This window comes from Somniosus microcephalus, unplaced genomic scaffold (assembly GCF_052327205.1).
Source record: "Somniosus microcephalus isolate GS21.2 unplaced genomic scaffold, FLI_Smic_1.0 unresolved_chr6, whole genome shotgun sequence".
NCBI lineage: Eukaryota > Metazoa > Chordata > Chondrichthyes > Squaliformes > Somniosidae > Somniosus > Somniosus microcephalus.
Genome location: NW_028225184.1, coordinates 43790828 through 43804819, shown reverse-complemented (window position 1 = coordinate 43804819; position 13992 = coordinate 43790828).

Below are 13992 nucleotides of genomic sequence, written 5' to 3'. Positions count from 1 at the left end.
AATTAAAATCGGGGTTGCCCAAGGGGTCAGAATTAGAGTAGCGCAAAGATCTCTGAGGGATGTGGGGCTTGAGGATATTGCACAGATAAGGATTGTCGATGCCAATAGAGTGATTTGAGATCACTGCAACAATACACACAAGCACAAACTCACATAGACACAATCTTTAGTAATAGCGATTAAGAGGGAGATAGTTTCATCATTTATAGAAATTTCTCTCTTATTTTGTGTGCTCCAAAACTAAGAGTGATTGCCTAACAATTTGTTTTCTTACCAGTTTCTCAGAAGCAAAAATCTAAACACTTTGATGCGGAGGATGTTCACGACAGTGACAAGGATTCCACTTTAGATCAGACAGGAACTGTCGAAAAGCAGATGCTCAACAGAATATAGAAAGCTGGGAAAGTAGAGGAGAAAGTGGAGACTTGCGATTCGCTGGTAAATGTCTAAAGTTTACCTTCAATGCATGCTCAGCCCCAGAAAGAAAATCAAGCTTTAGAGCAGCAGCAGATAAGGGCTCCGTGAAGAGCAAGTGCTTGGTGTTTGGGGAGGTGCCAAAGGTGATCATGGGAAGCATTGTTCCCTGGTCATTTTGAACAACTTGCGGTATTTGGTTCAATGTGACAATAACGGAGATCACCAGGAGATAAAACCCCGAATAGATAGAAATAATGACCGCCACTGATCTTTGTTCATTCATCCAGAAAGAGCTAACAATTCCTCCCCCAAGCCACAGCATCTACATTTCTCCAATAATTCTAGGCTGTTTGCCTGCACGACCCTACTCATTCAATTCCACTCCATTCCATTGGATTGATTAACTTCATGTAAATTTCCTACAGCTATTGGTCCTAATTTGCCTTTCCATTGTTTCAATCTATTCTCCTGAAGAGTGAGGTGATTCATTTTGGTAGGAAAAACTTAGAAAGGCAATATAAACTATGAAGTACAATGTTAAATTTGATACCGGAGCAGAGAATAAACACCCACAATTTGAGAAGACTTTAAAAAAGGCATACGGAATCTTTGGCTTTATAAATCGAGGCATAGAGTAGAAAAGCAAGGAAGATTTGCTGAACATCTATAAAACACTGGTTAGGTCACGAATGGAGTATTGCGGGCAATTCTGGGCACCACATTTCAGGAAGGATGTCCAGGCCTTGGAGTTGATGCAGAGGAGATTCACCGGGTGACACCAGGGATGCAAGATATCAGCTAAGTGGAGAAGCTGGGGTTGTTCACCTAAGAGCAGAGAAGTTTAAGAGGAGATTTGATTGAGGTGTTTAAAATCATGAAACGCTTTGATACAGTAAATAAGGAGAAAATTTTTCCATTGCAGAAGGGTCGGTAACCACAGAACACAGATTTTAGGTGACTGGCAATAGAACCACAGTGGAGATGAGGAGATTTCTTTTACGGAGGAAGGATGGAAGGTGAAAATTAGTTGCAGAGGGGGAAGGAGGTACTCAGTAATTTAAACAAAGGAGTAACAGTAAATTGGAATATAATCATAGCATTTGGTTAGATTTAAGAGAATAATGTAGGAGTCTCTACACTCCTAGCAAAGATACTATAAACTCACTGGTAGTTAATAAACTGAGTTTAATGCACTGAAACTTTAAAAAAACAAGAAAATACAAGAGAAGCTCTGAACAGGTCTGTACACTATAGCATTGCACGAGGACTAACTGGAAACGCCCTTCCAACCTGACGTCATCACGTCATCACGTTTCCCGCCGTTGTGAACGTCACGTGACCCACGCGACGACGTCATCGCGTCAGATCGCTATTTTGTCGATCTTGCACTGTTTAAACAGAGCAAACATTTAAAGGCAATAAACATGATTAAAGGCAATTGTACAAGTTACTGTGAGAGTCTCCTAGTGGCTTCGCCACATACACCCCCCGCAGAATTGTCTTTAACGAGAAGAGTCAATCGCTGAGGAGGTTGGACAAGCCTGTTTGACCGACTCCTAAATTCCCAAAAGAGCCAATCGCTATCGTGGCTCCAGAGGAAGTACGGGGACCGGCGTGCTTGACTCGCAGCAGTCTATTCGACGGTCTGATTATGAAACTGCATGGTGGTCGGCAGCAGCGGGCCTTCCGGCCGCAATGAGGATGGTAGTAACAGTAACCAATCGTCGGAGGTGCCGGGGCCAGAGCCAGGGCCAGGCTCCTCGTGGCGGGGTGTTGCATGATGGTGCAGTTTGTTGCCAGGCTGCATAAATTTTATCCGCTTCTTCAGCGAGCGTGACGCAGTCTCCAGTCTCCGTACTGGCGACGGCTGCCTGGACTTGCTCGGGGAGATGAGTAAGGAAAAGCTCGCGGCAGAGTAAGCACTGGAGTTTGGACCCCAGGAGAATCACCATGTGGCTCATATGTTCCGAGGTTTTGGAGTCACCTAACCCTGGTAGTGTCAATAAATGGCGAGCGCACTCCGCTTTGGTAAGACCGAATACCTGCAGTAGTCGTGTTTTAATGGCTACATACTTGTCAGCATTCGGGGGGCTCTTCAGAAGGCTGAGGATTCTCAATGCCGTCGAGCTATCTGGAGCGGTGACCACATGCAGATATCTGGTCTGGTCCTGTACGTCATGGCGGACTTCGAATTGTGCCTCGGCCTGCACAAATAAGGAGGCCGCCTGTTGTTCCCAGAATTGGGGGAGATTCAAGGCCACTGAATTGGCCTCCATTACAGGCCCGCGTTCCGTGTTCACCACGAAAAATGATTGCGAGAATTCGGGGTCACCAATGATGGAGTCTCTACACTCCTAGCAAAGAGGCTATAAACTCACTGGTAGTTAACAAACTGCCTTTAATGCACTGGAACTTTATCAAAACAAGAAAAACCAAGTGAAGCTCTGAACAGTTCTGTACACGATAACTCTCCACGAGGACTAACTGGAAACGCCCTTCCACCCTGACGTCATGACGTCATCACGTCTCCTGCCGTTGGGAACATCACGTGACCCACGTGATGATGTCAACGCGTCAGATCGTGACTTTGTCGGTTTAGCTCTGTTTAAACAGAGCAAGCATTTAAAGGCAATAAGCATGATTAAAGGCAATTGTACAAGTAACTGTGAGAGCCTATTAGTGGCTTGGCCACAATAACTTAAAAATAACTAAATAGAGTACACTAACATTAAAAGGGATCTGAATTGCATTAAATACAAATCTGGTATACATAAATGATTAAGCCAAAAAAAGAACATATTTACATACCATATACCCTGAAGGCAGCGGAACAGGTAGATAAGGTGGTTGAAAAGGCATATGGGATACTTGCCTTCATTAGCCAAGGCATAGAATATAAGAGCAGGGAGGTTATGATGGAGCTGTACAAAACGCTGGTGAGGCCACAGCTGGAGTACTGTGTGCAGTTCTTGTCGCCTCACTATAGGAAGGATGTGATTGCTTTGGAGAGGGTGCAGAGAAGATTCACCAGGATGTTATCTGGGATGGAACGCCTCAGCTATGAAGAAAGGCTAAACAGGCTGGGGTTGTTTTCCTTGGAGCAAAGAAGGCTGAGGGGGGACCTGATTGAGGTGTACAAAATGATGTGGGGCATAGATAGGGTAGATAAAGAGGAACGTTTACCCTTAGTAGGGGGGTCAATAACAAGGGGGCATAGATTCAGGGTAAGGGGCAGGAGATTTAGAGGGGACTTGAGGAGGAACTTTTTCACCCAGAGGGTGGTTGGAATCTGGAACTCACTGCCTGAAAGGGTGGTAGAGGCAGGAACCCTCACAACATTCAAGAAGCATTTGGATGAGCACTTGAAATGCCATTGCATACAAGACTATGGACCAAATGCTGGAAAATGGGATTAGACTGGACAGGGATTGATGGATGGCGCAGACACGATGGGCCAAAGGGCCTCTTTCTGTGCTGTAAAACTCTATAACTCTATGACATAAGCAGATCGGCTTTGAAATAAAATGATGGGAAAGCTCAGACCCGTTGCCTGTAATTCCTGTGCCATGTGGTAACTCCAGGACGCTTCAATCCTGGATAACCACGTGTACAGGAAGTGCCTCCAACTGCTCGAACTGGAGCTCAGGGCTTCTGAGTTTGAGTAGCGGCCGGAGTCACTGCCGGGCATGCAGGAGGCTTGAGAATTTCCTGGAACACACATTGTAGGAGCTGGTCATCCCGCAGCTACAGAGAGTTCAGGAGGATAGTAAGTGGGTGGCGATCTGGCAGGGCAGGAAGAGGCACGCAGTGCAGGAATCCTCCAGAAGTCTGGCACTCTCAAATCGGTTTCCTTAGCTGAATACAAGTGAGCATGACAACACCTCGTAGACTGCAGACCAGAGCACATCCCCAACACAGTGGGTCAAAATAATGCACGGGGGGCACAGCAAAGTGTAATAATGCAGTGGTCATCGGAGATTCAATAGTTATGGGAACAGACAAGGGTTGCAGCAACAGCTGATGTGCGTCCAACATGTTATGTTGCCTCAATGCTGCCAGGGTGAAGGACATCACTGAACAGCTGCAGATCATATTGAGTGGGGAAGGCAACACACAGAATTCATGTTCCATGTTGGAACCAATGAAGTAAGTAGGAAAATGGTTGAGGTCTTTCAGGAGCTGAGGAGGGTGTTAAGTAGCAGGCCCTCAACGGTATTAATCTCTGGCTTACTCCGAGTACCTTGTGCTAGTCAAGGATGTCTCAGAGTGGCTGCAGAACATTTTGGAAGGGGAGGGTGAACAGTAAGTTGTCCTGGTGCACATAGGTACCAACGATATAGGTAAAAAGCGGGATGAGGCCCTCAAAGCTGATTATAGGGAGATGGAGGTAAGTTAAAAAAATAGGACCACAAACGTAGCAACCTCAGGATTGCTACCAGTGCTACGTGCTAGCCAGAGTAGAAATAGAAGGATATTTCAGGTGAATACGTGGCTAGAGGAAAGGTGCGAGGTGTCGGGATTCAAATTCCTGGGACATTGGAACCGGTTCTGGAGGTGGTGGAACATGTTCAAACTGGACGGTTTCCACCTGGGCGGGACCAGGACCGATGTCCTAGGGGGAGTGTTTGCTAGTGCTCTGGGGAGGGGTTAATCTATAATGGCAGGGGGTTGGGAACCTGAGCAGGGGACAGAGCAAAGGTAAACAAGGATAAAAGCGTAAGAAAGGAAGGAGAAAAACAAAAGTGGCAGTCAGAGAAATCAACGGTTTTAATCAAACATGGCCACAGTAAATAGTAATTCTATTAGATTTCATAGCGTTAAAAAACAAGCCTGAAGGCTTTGTGTCTTAATGAGAGGAGCATTTGTAATAAGGTGGATGAATTACCTGCACAAATAGAGGTAAACAAATAGATTTGATTGGGATTACGGAAACATGGCTACAGGGTGGCCACGGCTGGGAACTCAACATCCGGGGGTATTCAATATTCAGGAAAAATAGGCAAAAAGGAAAGGGAGGTGGGGTAGCATTACTGGTTAAAGAAGGGATTAACACAATTGTAAGGAAGGATATTAGCTCTGATGATGTGGAATCTCTATGGGTAGAACTGAGAAATACCATGGGGCAGAAAACGTTAGTGGGAGTGGTATATAGACCTCCAAACAGTAATGCGGAGAAGTTGAAGATGGGAAGGGAATAGTCGGAGATGTTTAGAGATGTTTGAGTTTAACTGGCATCTGACCATGTCGCCATTGACTGCAGCAATGAATGTCACTTATAACACGAATCTTGGCAACTCGCCAACAACATTCATATCCCAACGTATGTGGATAATGTTGTTTCTCTCTCTCGCTCTCTCTTGCTATACTTTTTGAGCCTTAGTTAACCAAAGCCAGACATTCAAGTATTGGAGAGAGTCTTGTTTTTGCATTTGCAGGGTTGTTGATGCGTGGTTTTCACAAACATATTTTCTTTTGGAGGAATGCAGCTGGGCGCAGAGTGAACAACTTGTGAGTTTGGTGAGTGTGGCACTGAATCTGAAGGGATAATCTCTGCTTGATAAAATCTAGTGATAAAATGTAGCCACGCAATTGGTAGAAGTGTCAGTAGGAGAGCATTTTGGTGACAGTGACCATAATTCGGTGAGATTTAAGGCAATCATGGAAAGGGACAAAGATGGACTGGAAAAAAAAGGTTCTAAATTTGGGGAAGGCCGATTTTAATATGATAATGGAGGATCTGGCCAAAGTGGGCTGTGATCAGCTGCTTGTCAGGAAAGCCACAGCAGAGGATTGGGACTCTTTCAGAAAGGAAATAGAGAGAGCACAATGCCAACATGATACTGTAAAGGTCAAGTGTGAGACCAACAAGCCCAGAGAAACCTGCATGTCAAGGGATATATAAGAATGGATTCAGAAAAAAGGGAGGCTTTTGGCAGATACAAAGAACAAAAAAGAGTGCAAGCCCTAGAGGAGTGTAGAAAGTGCAGGTGGGTGCTTAGAAAATAAATTAGGAGAGCGAAGAGGGGCATAAAAAACATTGGCGGGCAAAATAAAGGAACATTCCAAGGTGTTTTATAAGTATATTAAGGGCACGAGGATAACCAGGGAAACAGTAGGACCCAGTAGGGACCAATGTGGCAATCTGTGTGTAGAGCCGGAAGATGCAGGTGAGGTTTAAAATGAATATTCTTCATCTGTGTTCACTATGGATAAGGATGATGTAGGCATAGAAATCAGACAGGGCGATTGTGATATACTTGAACAAATTAATATTGAGAGGGAGGATGTACTAGTGGTTTAATGTGGTAAAAGTGGATACATCCCCAGGCACAGACGGGATGGATCCCAGACTGCTATGTGAGGCTAGTGAGGAGATGGTAGGGGCTCTGACACAAATTTTCAGATCCGCTCTGGCCACAGGGGAGGTGCCAGAGGACTGGAGGACAGTTAATGTTGTACCATTGTTCTAGAAGGGTACTAGGTATAAACCAGGGAATTACAGGCCAATGAGCCTAACATCAATGGTAGGGAAATAATTGGAAAAACTTCTGAGGAACAGAATTAGTCTCCACTTGGAGAGGCAGGGATTAATCATTGATAGTTAGCATGGGTTTGTCAGTGGGAGATCATGTTTGACCAATTTGACTGCATTTTTCTTGGGGTTGACTAGGTGTGTGGATGAGGATAGTGACGTTGATATGATCTACATGGACTTCATTAAGGCTTTCGACAAATTCCCGCATGGGAGACTGGTCAAGAAGATAAGAGCACGTGGGATCCAGGGCAATTTGACACATTGGATCCAAAATTGGCTTAGTGGCAGGAGGCAGAGTGAGCGAATCGAAGGTTTTTTTTGTGACTGGAGGAATGTGTCCAGTGGTGTACCGCTGGGATCGGTGCTGGGTCCTTTGCTTTTTGTAGTGCACATTATTGATTTAGATTTGAATGTAGGAGGTATTATCAGTAAGTTCGCAGAATGCATGTAAATTGTTGGAGTGGGAAATAGGTAAGAGGGAAGCCTTAGGCTGCAGGACGATATAGATGGGTTGGTCAGATGGGCAGAACAGTGCCAAATGGAATTTAACTCTGCAAAGTGTGAGGTGATGCATTTTGTAAGGAAAAACAAGGCAATTGAATGCACAATGAAGTGTAGGAAACTAGGAAGGACAGAGGGTCAGAGGGGCCTTGGTGTGCATGTGCATATATGCCTGACGGCAGCAGGACTGGTAGATAAGGTGGTTAAAACGCATACTTGATACTTGCCTTCGTTAGCCAAGGCATACAAATTAAGAGCAGGAGGGTTAAATGGAGCTGTACACAACGCTATTTAGCCACAGCTGGAACACTGTGTGCAGTTCTGGTCGCCAAAATATAGGAGGGATTTGATTGCATTGGAAGGGGTGCAGAGGAGTTTCACCAGGATGTTACGTGGGCTTGAGTGCTTCAACTATGAACAGACACTGGACAGTCTTTGGTTGTTTACTTTCGAGCAGAGAAGGCTGAGCGGGGACTTGATTGAGGTGTACAAAACTATGAGCGGCATAGATAGGGTAGATAGAAAGGAACTTTTCTCCTTAGTAGAGAGGCCAATAACCAGGGAACATACAATCAAGGTAAGGGGCAGAAGGTTTAGCGGGGATTTGAGGAAATACTTTTTCACCCAGAGGCTGATTGGAATCTGGAACTCACTGCCTGAAAGGGTGGTAGAGACAGGAACCCTCAGCATTCAAGAAGCGTGTAGATGAATACTTGAAACGCCATAGCATACAAGGCTACGGAACAAGTGCTGGAAAATGCGATGATGATAGACAGGACTTGATGGCCAGTGTGGACACGATGGGCCGAAGGGCTTCTTTCTGTGCTGTATAACTCTATGGCTCTATGATTCTAGTCTTGTTTGCTTTCAATTAGCATTTAACTTAAATGTACTCTTTTCAGTTTTAATTTCTTCCAGGCTTGGGCAGAACTAAGCAAGCTGTGTACTGGAGTTAGTTAATTATCTCGTCTAATCTGTTTCTGCAACTGCCAGACAGCGGAGTGATATATCTCAGCAGTATAAACAAGGGAGGTTGCAGTACAGCTTGGCGCAGAGTGAATAAATTGTGCGTTTGGTAAGTGTGGAGTTCGATGAAGTGGTGGAAGTAGCTGCATGCTTTTCCTAAATTCTCCCACAGAGCAGTGCCGGCCCTGAGCGGGAGCAGACTGAGGCCCGAGACCAGGGATAAAAGCAGCAGCAGACCTGCATCAATAAGAGAAAACTGCATTGTGACATTACAGGTAAGGCAGGGAAGTGATTGGTAGTGACTGTGGGCGAAGTATCAAGTTCAGATATAACATATAACTAAATTAAAAAAACTAAACTTAATTTCATTAATTTAATAAACTAAACGAGGTAAATGCTTTCATTAACACTAAACTAATAAAATACATTAATTAATTAATGGGAGAACAGGAGATGTGTTGCTGCTGCAATACGTGGGAGCTTCTGGACATTTGTGTCCAGGGTGACTACATTTGCGGTAAGTATCTGTGACTCGCGGAGCTTCGGCTCTGAGTTCAGGAGCTGGAGTGCGTGCTGCAGACATTGTGAGACTTCAGGGAGGGAGAAAGTTACCTGGACCTATTGACCAGGAGACAGCCACAAACCTTAGATTAAATTCTTTACAATTGACACGTGGTCAGGGGCAGCAGGGTGCAACTGCGAACGAGGCAGGTACGGGGATCCAGGAGGTAGTATTGGAGGAGCATGTGTCCCAGCAATTTTCCAATAGATTCGCGGTTCTTGCACCCGTTGTGGACCAATGTGGGGAGTGTGGGGAGGAGCAGCAAAATGACCACGGCACCGTGGTACAGGAAGCCGTTCCAGTGGTGGGAGTAAAATGAAGGAGGTTGTCGTAGGTTACAGTATAGTTAAGGGGATTGACACTGTTCTCTGGAGACAGGAGCGTGAGTCCCGAAGGCTATGCTGCCTACCCGGTGCCAGGGTAAAGGACACTTCCACCGGGCTAGAGCGAACTTGGACTGAGAGGGGGAGGATCCATTTGTAGAGGTCCACGTAGGTACCAACTACATAGGTAGGACTGAGAAAGAGCTTCTGCTGGGAGAGTTTGAGCAGCTAGGGAATTTATTAAATACAGAACCACAAAGTTAATTATACCTGGATTATGACATGAGACACGAGAAAATTGTCATTGGGACAATAGGATCAGGGAGATGAATGCGTGGCTCAAAGACTGGTGTGGGAGAAGTGGGTTTCCAATCGTGGAGCACTGACACCAGTACTGGGGAAAGGGAGAGCTGTTTCATTGGGATGAACTACACCTGAACCATGCTGGGTCCAGAGTTCCAGCGAATCGAATAGCTAGGGAGGTAGATAGGGGTTTAAACTAAATGAGGGGGGTCGGGTCCCGGTGGAGAGAAATCTAGAATGCTAAAGAGAAAAGACAAGGAAGCAGTGCAGGAAAGTGATTGGGTTAAGCAAAATCAGATTGTGTCAGGAAGGGACAGAGCATACAAACAAAGGAGGGCATTAACAAATATTGTCCGGATAACAAAAAATGTTAATAAGACACAGAGGGCCAATGTATAAGGAAACGTTAAGATGTCTAAAAATGTTAAAAAAAGAAAAATCTAAAGGCACTGTATCTGAATGCACGGAGCATTCGTCACAAGGCAGACGAATTAACAGTGCAAATAGATGTAAACGGATATGACATCATTGCGATTATGGAGACTGGCTGCAGGGTGACCAAAGTTGGGAGCTGAATATACAAAGATATTCGACATTTAGGAAGGACAGGCAAAAAGTAGAAGGAAGTGGGGTGGCATTGTTAGTAAAGGATGAAATCAGAGCACTATTGAGAAAGGATATTGGCTTAGAAAAATCAAATGTAGAATCACATGGGTGCAGCTACGAAGCACCAAGGAGCAGAGAACATTGGTGGTGTAGTGTATGTAGCTTTAAGAGAGAACTACATTTACAGCTCCTGTATACTGTAGTACTGGCAGTGACCACACCTGTATATAAGCCTTGAGCATGCCTCTGTACTTTCAGTCATTAGACTACCCTCCTCCAGTAAACACCTGTTGATTGTTAAGTTTCAGCCTCCGTGTAGGTATTGGAAAACATCATACTTTAAGAATCACGGAATGAACAGTGGCGATGAGGTCGATTCGAATCTATCTGCAACTCTGCATTGCCCTTCAAGGATTCGCTCTGGGAGGGCGGTGGAAGAAAGTCAAGGCCAGAAGCACGGGAGTCGCCCACGAGCAACAGCCCAGTCATCCGGCAAAGAGTGAACATCGCAGGGGAGGCTGTTGAGAGCAGGGCTTGGTTCCCCAGCCACGACGATCCTGCAACAGACTGGCAACAGGTACAGTGCAGTCCCTTCCCGGACAGCGGCGGATGGCAGAGAAAAAGCCGAGCAGCGTCGATGGGGTAAGAGAGTGGGTGAAGCGCACAGGGCACAGCCGGGGGTTGAAAACCGAGCGGCGTCGAGGATAAAACAAAACAGAGAAAGAGGGTAAAGCAGCAGCCAGGTTCAGGACCGAGCGGCGGCAATGGGAAAGGCGCACAGGAGAATGCGCAGAGCACAGCCAGGGCTCAAGGCTGAACAGCGTCCACGGGGAGAAGAAGGGAGAGCGCGGGAGATGCCATTGAGCCGCGGAGAAGAAGGGAGAGCATTGGAGACGCCATTTTAGAAGCCGCAGTGGAGAAGAAGGGCAAGTGTGGGAAGAAAGGAAAGCGCGGGAGATGCCATTTTTTGCCAGCGGAGAAGAAGGGAGAGCATGGCAGACGCCATTTTAGACAGTTAAATCACACTCACGGATGCCGAAGAGTGGCAGTATCACTGCATTCGACAATGAAGTCGAAGAATGAGCGACATATGTGGAACGCATTGAGGTGTACTACAGGGTGAATGAAGTGCCAGATGCTAAGAAAGCACTGGTTTTGTTAAATTCCATGGGTGCAAAAACTTATGGCTTACTACGAAACCTAATAACCCCAGAGAACCCAGTGGATAAGAATTTCGAAAACATAGTGGAAATCCTACAGGACCACTTAAACGCCACACTGCTGCTGATAGCAGAAAAATTTAAGTTTCACAAAAGGAACCAGCATAAAGATGAAAGTAATGCTGAGTACTTAATGAACTGCGCAAGCTATTGAAACACTGCCAGTTTGGAGTGGGACTAGCAGATACGTTAAGGGACAAGTTTGTGTGTGGGCTTCAAAGTGAAGGAACCCAGAAAGGGCTTCTATCAGCAAAGGATCTTACGCTGGACAAGGCTTTCAGCATGGCAGTATCACATGAAGCAGCTACATGGGGCACTGCAGAGATACAAAGGAGACCGCAAGAATATGGCACCAATGAAATTTCATATGGGGCAGGGAAGTGTTATCGCTGCAGCAGAACAACACACGACCAGAAGGATTGTTGGTACAAGGACCAAGTGTACAGACAGTGTGGAAAAGCAGGACACATAGCAAGATTCTGCAGGTCAGGGAAGAAAACCAGCAGAAAGAAATCACCAGAGGAGAAGTACAAAAAGGGACATAAGGTGATGGACAGTAGTTCAGACGAACAGAAAACTGATACAGACTCCGGAAGCAAGGAGCTGGGTTGTCTGAACCTGCATAAGGTAACCAAAATGGAGGATCACCAGACTATCTGTGTCACACTCACGATAGACGGAGTCCAAGTGAAAACGGAATTGGACACAGGATCAGCCCTAACAGTTATAAACCAAAGGGACTGCAAGCAGCTATTTTCACATATACCTCTTGAAGACGTACACGGGGCAAAAAGTCTACCCTAAAGGAAAAATAAGGGTGTAAGTGATATACAAAGGCCAGGAAATACCTAAAATGAACCTATATGTATTGCCAGATGGAGGACCACCACTACCAGGACGTGAATGGATCCGGAAGATACAATTAGATTGGCATTCCATACAGGCACTGATGGTTGAGGCCAAAAAGGATGACGACATCACAACTGGACGACAGTCGAAAATGCTAACTGATGCACAAGAAGTGTTCCAGGAGGGACTCGGAACACTAAAAGGCATAACAGCTACGATTGAAATAGAGGAAAATGCATGCCCAAAGGTTTTAAAGGCCAGACCCGTGCCTTATGCGATCCGACCTGCCGTCGAAGCAGAGCTGGAAGGGTTGGAACATTCAGGACTACTATCCAAAGTAGACTGGAGCGAGTGGGCTACACCCATCGTTCCTGTAATGAAGAGGTCGTGAAGTAATATGCTTGGGGAACCAAAGAAGGTCCGCATCTGTGGGGATTTCAAGGTGACAGTTAACCCAGTCCTTCACATGGTACAATAGCCGCTTCCACGGATTGAGGATATTTTCGCCTCTCTATCTGGAGGTAGACGCTTCACCAAAATTGATCTGGCCCAGGTGTACTTGCAAATGGAGGTAGAAGAAGCCTCGAAAATATACCTCACGATCAACACTCATAAAGGTCTCTACCAATACAACCGGCTGGTGTTCGGAGTAGCATCGGCTCTGGCTATTTGGCAAAGGGCAATGGATCAAGCCCTGCAAGGGATTCCAGGGACCCAGTGTTATTTGGACAACATCCTGGTCACGGGCGAAAATTACAGTGATCACCTCACCAACCTGGAGAAGGTGCTCACTAGATTAAAGGAATATGGGCTACGAGCTAATCGCCACAAGTGCGAGTTTTTCCAGAAGCAGATCTCGTATTGTGGCCACGTTATTGATGAAGAGGGATTACATAAGTCCCCTGAAAAGATTGAGGCAGTATTCAAGGCTCCAGCACCGGAAAATGTGTCACAACTGAGGTCGTTCCTCGGGCTGGTAAACTACTACCATAAGTTCTTAACAGATTTGTCTGCAGTATTACACCCACTGAACACCCTACTGCAAACGGGGGTACCAGGGAAGTGGAATGACGAATGTAAACGAGATTTCCAGAAGTGCAAATAATTGATCACATCAAAAGAGGTGTTGGCCCATTTCAACCCAGCACTACCAATTCGTTTGGCATGTGACGCTTCACCCTATGGTATTGGAGTAGTTCTATCACACAAATTCCCAGATGGGTTGGAGAGGCCAGTAGCCTTTGCGTCTCGGTCACTAACCTCAGCCGAGTGCAACTACGTCCAGATTGACAGGGAGGCCCTCAGTCTAGTATGGGGAGTAAAAAAATTCAACCACTATCTGCATGGGCAGAAGTTCATCTTGCTGACTGACCACCAACCACTTCTTTCCATTTTCAATCCAAAGAAGGGCGTTCCGGTGCTGACTGCACAACGGTTACAAAGATGGTCCTTTTTTCTAGGGGCAAACCAATATGAAATAGAATATAAAGGCACGAAGCAGCATGGAAACGCTGATGGGCTATCATGCCTGCCACTGCCTACTGTGGAGGAAGCACCAGCGATGGACGTTATCGAGATATTTTATTCATCAATAGTTGAACGATTGCCAGTAACTAACGTGGATATAGAGAAGGAGACTCGCAATGATCCGACACTGTCTCGGCTATATGATTTGACGGTGAGGGGATGGCCAACACATGGCGACTCACT